At 46.5% G+C, this 12,530-nt stretch overlaps 1 pseudogene; it reads right to left on the bottom strand.

Moving 5' to 3' along the window:
* Window positions 1-135: 135 nt before the first annotated feature.
* LOC149363037 (uncharacterized) lies at window positions 136-12,100 on the bottom strand (annotated as a pseudogene).
* Window positions 12,101-12,530: the final 430 nt, after the last annotated feature.

The raw sequence follows: 12,530 nt of genomic DNA on the forward strand, positions 1-12,530 counted from the left end.
ATCTGCACATTTCTTCACAAGTCGCACACAGCAATACATCACTACCTCCAGCTCACCACACACCGTATCGATTAAGCAAAGGTGCAAAGTCTTGCCCTTGCGCCGACATCATCAGTCCCTGCACGTTCTCAACGTCTACGTCCAGCCGCAGGCGTCCCTCACTGACTTGGGGAGCTCCTCCTCAAAGCAGTGCGGCTGGTGGCCAAGGCCCCACTTGTGCTGCTGGGCTATTTCAACACTCCGCACACGATGGGGGGTTACCAGAAGGATGAGCCCCGAGGACGGCGTTTCGCTGAGCACAAGTCCCAGCTTCAATTCACACTCCTCATAGAACCGCACTTTCCTACCCGCACACTATCCTCCGTAACTCGCGATACTTGCTCCGACCTCACCTTCACCAAGCGCGTGACGCACGCTGCCTGGAGCAATCCTACCGATACTCTTGGCAGCGACCACTGCATCCTCCGGGTCAACATCCACACACTCGTGTCCCGCAAACGCTGAGGCCAAGCCAAGCTCATTCAGGAGCCACAATTTCTGACACCCTACTCTCTGAGGCGTACGATGCCTGGGCCAAAGAACTGAGAACTCTGCAGTGCAAACACACACACGTGCTTCCCCTGACCGACGACCAGCCCGCGGTTAGACCTAGTTGGGCCATGCGGCTTTAAAAAGCTCATAAACTTTTTTCGCTGCCATCGGACACATGAAATGCACTGCACTGAATATCACTCGAAACCATTAACTGGTGAGGAGATAATAATGAATCAGAGATCATGACGCTTACCGTTCTCTCCGTCGTTGAAAGTATTGATTTTCTGTGCGGTAGTTTTTCTAAAGCTTCAGACCGCCAGCTCTCCTGAACACGAAATGACACAGAGGGCCTGTTTAAATAGACCGCGTTTGGTAACACGAGCTGCGCGGCCGCCATGGTACTGGAGTCTGCGCTACGGCACCAAAGCGGAACTTCAACGAGCACTACTGGAGTTACAGCGCTTGCCCCTCTCTGCCTGATATGATAAGCAATGCCAGTCGTATCAAGAAACCAGACCCTGGCTGTGTATTTTACGCACACGATGTCTCTCGTCATTGCCCTTGCTTCAAACAGGAACTTTTTCAAGTTATACGCTGAAAGCCAAAGAATATTATATCTAATCTTACCAGCTTAGAGCAGCAGCCGAGATGTCTGGAGCGGCAGTACCGTTATGTCGTTTCACAGGCCACTGCCCGGTTTCCAGCCACGCAGGCCCGCTTCGGCGCCTATACTATCACCTTCATGCTCGGCTTTCTCCCGCTTGATGTCTTCGGTTCGATCCTGCTCCCGACACATTTCATGGACTCCAGAGCCCTCCTGCACGAAGGAATCTAATCTAGTTCTCAGTGTCGCTTAATCACAGTCTAAACCCTCCGTTAGTCCTGAGGCAAGAAAGGGTGCACGACTGGCTCATTGTGTTAGTGGACACTTCAGACTCGTTTTTAGGCACGGGGCGATTGTGACCACCTAAGCGTTACACGTAACGCATTACACGGTGGCCGTTGTAACCCATAAATAGCTTGTACCAAATCAGCTGTACAAAGCTATAACAGCTTTTGTTGTAAAACTTCACAAAAAATGATAGTCTCTGATAGCACAATGCTTAGAGCACTTGTTCGCGCTTGTTTTTGTAACTCCGTTCGATTTCGCAGCACTATCTTGCAACAACTTATGCGTCATTAAAAGAAACATTGGAAAAGAATATCAAAACAGAATATAGATCATCAAATAAATATCGTTCATATCCCTGACATAGGTGCCAATAGCAGAGCGTTAAGCTCTTCTGCAGGAATGAACTCATCGCACGTTGTAAGGCTCCAATCATATTTTTAGTGGATTTTCTGAAACATTGCGATAACACTGTTTAATAATTTCTGATTAAATTTAGTTCTCAGAAGTAATGTTCTATGCTGAACCCCAAAATTTCCTCAGTAGACAAGAAATTCCCTACTGCAAGCCTTTTGTCGTGCAGCAACTGGAAAACTCTGGCAGTCTTGGAAAAATCAGGTCAAATTTGATTCATAAACTTTAGTGGATCTTTGTGCATATTGTCTTTTCGTCAAATTTTATGCCTTAGGTTTTCTGAAGGGCAGAAATCGTCCTGAATCGAACGTCATGGTTCACAAGTTGGTCACATGCATCTTCATTGGGTTCTTGAAGCTAGGCCTTGAATTACACTTTATACTCTGGCCAAATTCGTCTAAAAAAGTGCGAAGAGCATGCAGACAGAGCTTCGAAATAATAAGGCAGTATTTTGATTATAGCTTCCTGCGTATGACTTAACATGGCAGTGGGAAAAATCACCCAAGAACTTTTTCTATAAAAATGACTCGACACAAAAAATCAAATCTGCAAACTGTCTATATACGAGGATATACGGAGGGCTGAGTGAAAAAGTGAAGTAGTGTGCGTAATCAGAAGGAACTATTGTTTCTTACAAGACAAGCATTCACTGTAGTTGTATAATAGGTCATTACAAAATTTCTGGTAACATGCAGCGTCACGGCTTCCCGCATCCGAACAAATGCTCATTATACCAGCTGGTGTATAATGGTGTATAAGGTCACAGCCGCCCTTCAATGAAAGCGAAATGCAAATACACTAATGAGCTGTGCAGTATTACGGGATCTCTTCCCTCGCTGCATCATAGACTTCCCGAAATAAAAAAATATAATGTGCCTTTACTTAATATCTTATTCCCTCGCCGCCGTCTCAAAGAATGAATAAAGCAATACGCAGGACTATAAAAATAATATCACAACAATGATTATATTTACTGCAGACAAGAAAGCTGAGCGCCGTGTCATGCACAGCTAGCTCATCCCGCCTTTTAGGCACATATAAAGGTTACAATTACAACGACACTACAACCCGTAATCATAATGGTAAAAGTAAAACAGTGTCTGTTTTTAGTGATTAAATACAAACCACAGTACTTTGGAATTTGAAACTATCCTAAGTAGCTTTTTGAAATATTTGTGAAGCACAAAAGCGCCTTCAGATTCCATAACCGGTTGACATCTACAGCCAGCTCACTCCTATATCATAAGCACCACCATCACCCGGATTGCGTCTACTGAAGGTTTGAAATTATTGCAAAAATATCACTGTGGTGCCGTCTATGCACCACAGTTTATGCGTCAAGCATTTGTGCTTGGCGGTTTGAAATGATTTATTTTTTGGCCAAATGATGCCTTGGAAGACGCGTAAGCCATGACGACATGTAACAAACTCTTTAAAAATAAATCTACAATGCGCGCTGGACTGCAATTGCGCTAGGTAAGGAGAAACACCAAGTAGGAGCCCCACTGGCCTATGCGGCCTAGCCAAGTAAAAGGCGAAAGAGCGATGCGCTGAAATAGGGAGAGGCCGAAGTTGAGAGGCAACGAAGGAAAAGACAAGTGTTAGATAGCCGAGTGGTACGAGGCAGTGATTATTTATATATTGATTATCATACCCAGAGCGCCATTTTCTGGCACTACAGTGGGGGGGGGGGGGTTGAAAAGAAAAAAGTATACAAATACCACCTCGTGCAGATGTCCAGATGGTTACAAAAAGATAACAATTATATCGAAAGAACACGGAATTATTGTACATAACTGTCGCAGCATGTAACAAAAATGAATAATTTGCTAATACGGACACCACTTCCTCGGGGAGCTTGTTTCATTTCAAAAGTTGTTCTGGGGCAAAAAGACATTTTAAAAAGGTCAATTCGGCATCTGTACTCATTAGGTGGGGGATCTATCTGTAAAGACAAATAATCAGGGTTAACTAGATATATTGCTCTGTCCATTCCAAGTTCTGGAAGAACTACATTATTAATAAATTTTAAACGCAAAACTCTCCTTCGTTTTTGAAGTAGGTCCCATTCCAAAGCTCTTTTAGGGCTCGTTACGCTAAAATATCGCCCTTAGTTATTAAAAGCAAAACGAACGGCCAAATTCTGAACACTCTCTTGATTTTGAATGCCAAGCAAGGATTTCAGGTCCCAGTCTGTGCAAGCATACTCAACTGTGCTTCTAACATTTGTATTACAGAGCAGTTATTTTGTTTTTAAAGGGAAAAGTTTTGCGTTGCGTGGAAAGAAGCCCGAAACGCAGCAGGATTTGGCAGTGAGAAAATCTACGTGACGGCGCCAAGACAATGCACTGGCGAAATATACACAAAGATATTTAATTCCAACGTTGAAAGCCGTCTACTATTATTAATGTTATAAGTGAAATTGTGGGGAACCTTCCTTTTAGTGAAGCATATATGTACAGATTTTTGTAAATTAACATGCATTCCCCAATTCTCACACCACTGGGCCACTTTACACAAATCCAATTTTATTGCATCGCAGTCACTTTAATCGTCAATAATTATATTCAATATACAATGCAAAAACACGCGTGCATGAAGAAATACCCGAGATGATGTCATTCATGTAAATTATGAAGTGTAAAGGGCCCAAGAAAGATCCCTCAGGCACCCCTGATGTGACAGCAGCCTCATGCGACTGCTTACCGCTGACAACACATTGACGCTTAATCATCAAATGTTCCTTCATCCACCGAATAACACCCTCATTTATGTTGTACGAGCATAATTTTTGTATTAACAAGGAATATGACGCAACTTCGAAGGTTTTCCCAAAATCTAGAAATGTACAGTTGGCAGAAATTCCCTTATCCAATGCACTTGACAGGTCATGTACAAAGACACCCGAGTAACCCCTGCAAAAGCTATGCTGGTGGGTATTTACTGTGTGTTTATACAAAAATGATCTGTAATATTAGTAAAAAAACATGTGTTCAAAATTTATCCAAGTCACACTGGTCACAAATTCTGGCCTATAATTTGAAACAATATTCCCAGGTCCCGTTTTATGTATAGGCACAACATTTGCAAGCTTCCATTCTTCAGGCAAAGAGCCGCCCTGTAATGACATAGTGAAAAGAACGTGCAGCTACCTTGACAAAGAAAGAGCGCAAGAAGAGAGTAGGACCATGGATAGGCTGTCCGGCGGTACTGTTTTCTTTTAAAGGACACTGAGGAGAAATTGAAGTTGGCTTGTATCGACAGAATACCAGCTCCTGATTACAAAAACGCCACTCATACTAACAAAGCTCTTGTAACGTAGAAAAGAGCAAGAACCAAAATACAGGTATCGCCGCCACAGGCCAAACTCGCAAGTACAAGCGTGATGACGTCATAGGACAAAACAGTGTTGCTAGAACCATTGGTGCTAGCAACACTAGAATACGAGAAACCACGAATCACTGAGGCGCAGCCAATGCATGCGCAAATCTCCTTGACGTCGCCAGATGCCGCCACGTACCCGGCAGCTATGCGCGCGCCTGCAGCATCGGGACCAATCAGTGCCTGCTCACCGGCGGTAGGCGGGCTCCCGGTATTCCGCTAACGGTAACAAGGTACTCGGTATGCTAAAGGTGTCTATTTGTGAGAACTTCGTTGACGGCTTCGAGAGCGGGATCCATCGTAACGCTGGCAAAACGCCGATGCAAACGTAAACGAAGCGACGGTAGTGACGGCCGCAATAGCCGATAGATGCCTTCAACGTGCGGCCGGCGGTAAATTTCTTTTCGGCTGCTGCTAGGCCGCACTGATGGCCGCCAGAAATCACGGACTCTGCGTTATGTCATGTGTACGCCATGTTTCATGTCACTTAGTCCTGTGTCGTCATAAGAGAATCCCAAGTTTGAATCAGAGCGGCGGGAAAAACTTTTTCAACTTCGAATCCAAATTTCTTAGAAATAAATGCATCTTTCGCTGCCGGCCAAGTGGCAACAAAGCCATGAAATGACGAACTATCGGATTTTGCTTTTAAAAAATATTAATAGACCTCTCCTCACTGCCACTTTAAGCTTTCTAAAAGCGGCACAATTCTTAGCTGGTCAAACTGAACCTTCACCAAAGGTTCGGTACTGATAAAGTCTGGACGAAAATTGTCATCGATGAGTTGCGACTTCGAGTCGCAATGAAACTTCGTATTTTACATTCGTGAGTTTTCTCGCGGCGAGAACAGACACAGAAAAGTGGCGAAAACTTTGCCGACCTGATGGAGGAAAATATAGCTGAAGAGAATTTCAGAAAGACCAAAACGGTATTTCGAAGTACTTTGAATTGATCAAAATTAACTAAACCCAGAAGATTAACTTTAATTGTATTCAATTGCGCGTTTAAAATATATCCACGATTCGACTCAATAACGTTATATGTTTTATACTTTCATCGAAACAAAACTACAGATTAGACACGCATAGAATCCATGAATGAATCCTGGATGCGCGAGAACCCAGTTTAAAGATAAACTTCGCAAAATGAGCATTAGGTGCCTCCTTCACGACCTTTGCCCACATGTATGGCCTCTTCCTGCCCATCTACGAGGGCAACGAGCTGTTCTTAGGCAATATAGTGTAAGAGAAAGTCGCTTTGCCTCTACGCAACACAAGACCTGCTTCTAACAGCAGTTTTCACCTTCCATTCTACAAGTATAGAAACACATACAGTGAGATATTAATTTAATTCATTGGGAAGGAGGTGTGAAATACATTTAGAAAAGAAATAACGCTTACCAGAACTTTTAAGCGCACTGTGAACTTGCTTTTCTCGTACAGCCAAGTAGGATTTGAGTTCGCTATTTGACGTGGCTCTTAGCATTTGGATTGAATTTCCTGTGTGTGTTTTGTTAAAATGTTGGTTTGCAGTTTCAATATGCAGTTCCCCGAATGCCGTCTTTTGTATTCAATCGGACACCGGATAATTTGGCTGTCTCACTTCGCTGTTTGCATTTTGTCAAAATCTTAGTTTAAATATTTCTTATGTTGTTGGCCAAATCTCTGGTTTTGTTTGGGCTGGAATGATAGCCATGTAGGCTATCAACCCAAATATGTTGTACAAATTTCCTTGAACGAGCAAACAAAGCTTCCTTTGATTGACTGAAATACATGCACCACCCATGGCTGTATTATTCGTACGCGGTGCATAGGTCGATGCGAGGAAGTTCTGCCCAAGTGAGCTGAAAGATGAAAGAAACGTTGCACTCGAAACCGCAAGCACGGACAACACGTGATAGCGTGGTTCTCCTTACTGGCCTTCTTCGTTTTCACTGAGTAATTCAAGTGCATGAAAAACTTCCTCCTTGCACAGAGTGCAACCATTGCAGGCATCAAGCGTATCAAATGCAGCGCAGGCGCTAGTTCGCTCTGACAGCAGGGCGCTCTGGGAGGCATCCCACCCAAGATATGATTCTAAGGCCGAGCGTACTTGATTGCGCGTTAGTGTCGCAATGCAGCCTTCAAGGTCTTGTCGCTGACATGGGGCGTGTTTAAAAGCGCGGGCTATTTAAACCGAACATCCTCGTCACTCTCTGCTCAGAGAAGCTGGTGGTCTTGAACTTTGAAAAGACGATCGCTGAAAAGCAGAACACAGACGACTGATTCATTTCTTTGTCAGCGAGAAACGGTGAGTGTCACTACTTTTGATTTATTCTTCGGTGCTTATCAGCTGCTTGCGACAATACGCGCTCTTTATAACGTAGGCGGTTCAAAGTTAACGCAATTTGACGACCTCTGCTTATATTTGAGCTGCATCAGGCCTACGAAACATTTCTAGGGAAAGACTACAATAATGATGAAAACATAGGTTGCGCCAAAAAGGCATTTTCAGGTGAGGAGCAGACGGGACAAGCGCAAACTTACAACTAAAGTTTATTCGCAGAATAAGCAAGTTTACATATTGCTGCCAGCGCACGAGCAGAAAGGCATCCAAAGCAGATCTGGGAAAAGAGGCATTCACGACATTTTGCCTTAGAAGAAACGCACTTCACTAGCAAGAAGTCTGATCGACGTGTCACTGATCCAGCCTATAGCTCTTTTCTTAATAAATTAAGCTTCGGAAAGTTCTCGTGCTTTTCTCTTTGAACTCTGCAAAAATAAGTAAATAGCGTTGATACCAATAAGGATAATAACACTGCGATACAATGCGTTATGAACAGTACGCTGCTATTAGCGCGATTTTAGATTTTCCTCTTTTGGCCCTTTTTTTCTGCGCGGCCTCTGCCACAAGGAATCGTACTTGAAACGTGGTAGTTAACTCCCGGCTGACAGAGCTGTTAAGAGCCCACTGCGGATGCATGCGGAGGTATCCAGACCTCGGAGATCGTGTTATATAAGATCCTAAAGAGATATACGTCGTGCAACCTTAGTATATGAACGCCGTCAAAACGCGTAAGTGAAGCTTTCAACTTTGATGTAACAAAGTAACAAGCAATGGCAGGTCAGGTCCACTATACACCTACAGACTACGTCTAGAACCGGATCACAACGCATGCGACTAGAAGCAAGATCAAACGAAAAGAGTGTTTGATGACAGCTAGTAATCCGGTATTTCGTCACCAGTCAAAACTTTCTTCTCTAGACGCTGCCCTCAAAGATGAAAAAAAAAAAATCTGATTTATAGAAACCTGACATTGTGAATTGAAAATTGCGAGTTTGATGTTCCGAAGCGAAGCAAAGGCTCTAAGCGACGGCGAAGTTGAGAGCTACGCATTAATTTAGACCGTCTGGGGTTTCTTCAGAATTCACTGACATCACACAGCACCAGGGCATTTTCGCATTTTGCTTCCCTCGAAATGAGGCCGATGGGGCCGTGATTCCTGTCCCGTGTCTTTGGGATCAATAGTCGAAAGCCAATGCCCCTGAGCCGTAGCAGCGGGGCTTGTAAAAATTGAGCTGTCAAAGGATCAGTGAGAACATGTAAATGGGAAACAGTGTCAATCTGCAATCATAGGAAGCCTGAATGAACGGGTATGAAAATAAGGTGGATAAATATTGCCCAGCTGGCAGCCTTGAATTCTCAAGGAGGCATGTATCCAAGTTTGTTTATTTACATAATGAACCTTCACCGCCATGTGTAAGAGAGGGAGGAGTGTTTACAAGCATAAAATGAAAAAGCAGCAAAAGAGGAATAGAGCGACTGATAGCAAAGCAGTTACAGATGTGTCAACTCATAAAATGTTAGCTAATGTTTTCTTGAAATCTTGGTAACTTTTCACGGTTGCAGTACAAAGTACGCGGATAGAAGACTAAAAAATGCGGGAAAAATTTTCAAAATGGGGCACCGACTTTGTAGGTATGATTTATTCCCGATGAGAGGTTACGCGGGGGAGGAATCAAGACACTACGCAAAAGCGGATGATGAACTATTTGATGGAACAGAAAGGTACCAGATATCTTCCGATCTGAAGCTAGGGATTGCACATTAGGTTTTATTTCATTAAAGCCATGCTAGCGGTCCTGTTATATTCAAAAAGGATAAAGCGGAGTGAATTATGTGCGACTATATGTAGGAAATAAATTAGGATTTCATGATGGGTGTCCGAGATAGGTGCAGTGCATTCAAGCTTTGGACGTATGCTCATTTTGCACAGCAACAGCTTGAAGGAGGAAGACGTTTTAGCAAATTTAGGGTGGTCGTATACGATTAGCATTGTTAACTATATATATATATATATATATATATATAAACAATGCTAATATATATAGCGAGGGCCTCGATTCTGGCAGCCTTGATGCCATAGGAAGCATAAGAGGGTTCTCACACAGCTTCCACCCTCTCCGTTCCATGACGTTCTACGTCACACCTGCGGTAACTCAGGACGTTCTACGTCCGCCGCTTATGAACGTGGGTGGCGCTGATGAACACTCTCAAGGTTAGGTTACTGCTAAAACATTAATACCCCCGGAAGCAGAAGGTTTGACAGCCGTCGCCGTAGCTCAGAGGTAGAGCACCGGACGCGTAATTCGGAGGTCGTGGGTTCGGATCCCACCGGCGGCATGTGGTTGTTTTTTCTTCTGCTTTTCTAATCAATTAGCTTTAAGCGATGACATATTCAGTAATATTCTAAATTGATCAACACCAGAAAATAAATAAATTAAAAAAAATCCCCTGTGCCCCTTGGTTTCTGTGGCTGTTGGCTTCTGTCATATATATATATATATATATATATATATATATATATATATATATATATATATATATATTGTAAAGACAGACACCGAGACGTGCTGAGCTGACCGTCCGCTCGATTGCCTAGCCTTTCTTTTATCCCATTTCCTCGTCTTCCTCCGCCTGCTTCTTTCACCACGACTTCGACTTTGCTGTCTCGGCATCACACTCGGCCACGACTGCGGACGCCCTGTTGATTGTAGGCCGCGTCGCACCCAGACCTCGTTGTTGTACACGCGGCCACTCGTCTCGCCCCGCTTCAGCAGTCGCTCCTTCCTGGTCTCGTCCTTCACCTCGACGTAGAGCAGGTTGCTGCACTTGCACACCTCCGCCTCGAAGCGGTCGCCCTGCTCGGTGTTCCTGGGGTAACCGTCAATCAGGAACCCTTTGGCTGTCGCCACGCTCTTATCCTCATCGCTTTTGTCAGCAGCTGCAAGACCATGACCAGTGGGACGAGCTCTCCCTTCGTCATGAGCTCGTTCATCTCCTTGCCCAGGTCGCTGCCGGACTGCACCTCCGCCCGCAGCAGGTCACCGGAAGAGATGTGCGTGAAGCCGTAGTTGGCCGCTATCTTCTCGCATTGGGTACCCTTGCCGGAGCCGGGGCCGCCGAAGACAAACACTACGGGGAGGTTCAGTTTTAGAGGCCCGTCCATTGGCGTTGAAGTAGGGGGAGGAGCAGGCGAGCAGGCCTGGCTGGAGGCGGAACTTCCTCAGCCTTCTCATCTGGTTCTTTTCTCCTCCACTTTCTTTTCTTCTTCTTTCTCTTCTTTCTTCTCCTCCTTCTTCTCTTCCTTCTTTTCCTCTTGGCCTTTCTGATCATGAACAGGCCGTCCATATCATCGTCGGCATCCCTGACATAGGCGCTGCGAAGTCGTCCGCTGGTGGATCGGCGTGGAGGGCCGCGGCAGACCAGGACTGTACCCGGACAGTTGCAGGCTCTCGACCGTGTTCCTGCGAGGTCGTCATGCAAGGTGGTGTGTTCGATGCTGCGTCGACGCATCAAGGGCGATGCCGGTGGTGGACTATCTTCTCGATTCTCATCAAGCTGCCTGCCCTGCTGCAGCCTCTCTCTAACGGGAGGGGACGTGGGAGCATCCAATCCTCGTTCGATTTGAAACATTCGGAGGCGCGATACTGATGGCCCGCTGCCGACCCTGGAACCCGGAGAAGGCAGCAGCCGCGAACGGCCTACTGGTAGCCTGCGTCCGGAGCGGGACCCGGCAGCTGCTGGCTGCCGAGCAGGTGGCACTGGAGGGGTCCGCTTTCCGCTGAGGGCCTCGTAACCCTCGTCGATGCGGTCCTCTTTGCGGAAGTCCACGCTGGAAACAGGCTGGCGCCGGATTTTGTTGTCTGGGAAAATTGGCTCATGAAACTGACGTCCCGGCAGCAGGGGATGCGGTTGTCCTGGAGTGGTCGTCATCCGTTGAGGCGGCAACCCAGGCGACCACACTCCAGGCGGCATGCTACCCAGGCTATTACTGCTCGGACTTGAGCATTCGATGACGCTGCTGATAGCCACTGAGCCCGGAGCCGCCGTCACCGAGCTGGCGAAGCACGGGTGCCGTGGCGAAGGTGGCGTCATGAACCCAGCACTGCCTGCAGGAGGCGGCTGCGCCACGGGCCGTCCGAAGCGGTGTCCATCATACGTCGATGCCGGAATGTTGGGATGCCTCATCGGTCCATGAGACGGTTGCCGAGACATCAGCGGGGACGGTGGCAATCCTCAGACGGAGCCCGCGCTCCCGATGGAATTGGGAGGAGCGCTGGTTGTATTTTGGCCGGGAACTGCCGACACCTCGGTGAGCGAGGCGGTCATCTGAGAGCGGTGCACCACGGAGGACGCGTATCCGCTCGTCGGCTGCGGTGGCTGCGGTGGCGGACTGACGATAGTGTTGGAGCCGACCCGCAGGAGCTCGGATGCTTCCAACGCGGTAATGGGCGCCTCAGAGCCCAACGCCTGCTGCGGCCACGTGCGGCCCCTGCAGGCCTGAAGAAGGCGTACCTTATCTTGATTGTAAAGGGCGATGTCTTCGTGGCGCCGCGCTCTCATCGTCGTGAGTTTGGCGTCGTGCGCACTGGCCAGGGGTGTAAACGCGGCAAGAAGTGCAGAGGTCCAGGCCGGCCAAGTGGTGTAGCGGCAGACGGTTAACCCATTACGATTTCGCTTTAATAACCACCGCGCTCATGCCCTATCTCTACCTAACCTCCCCTTGTCAAAACACATTAATGACAAAAAACACCCATTTGAAGCACTTAAATTAACAGTCTTACAGGGTGGGTTCAACAACACCCGGGAGCGGGAGCAACGCGAGTCGTACTTTATTTATAAGTTTGGAACAATTGCCCAAGGCATTAATGAGAACCTGGCCGCTTTGTCTTCAATACGCCCCCTCAAATCCAGTACTGACCTAGGAGTTCCGGCCTGACAGGCCTCGCAAGCTTTCTCCCATACGCTTACACCGATGGCCTCATCGCCCACA

This window comes from Amblyomma mixtum, chromosome 2 (genome assembly GCF_055824585.1).
Source record: "Amblyomma mixtum isolate Tamu chromosome 2, ASM5582458v1, whole genome shotgun sequence".
Lineage (NCBI taxonomy): Eukaryota > Metazoa > Arthropoda > Arachnida > Ixodida > Ixodidae > Amblyomma > Amblyomma mixtum.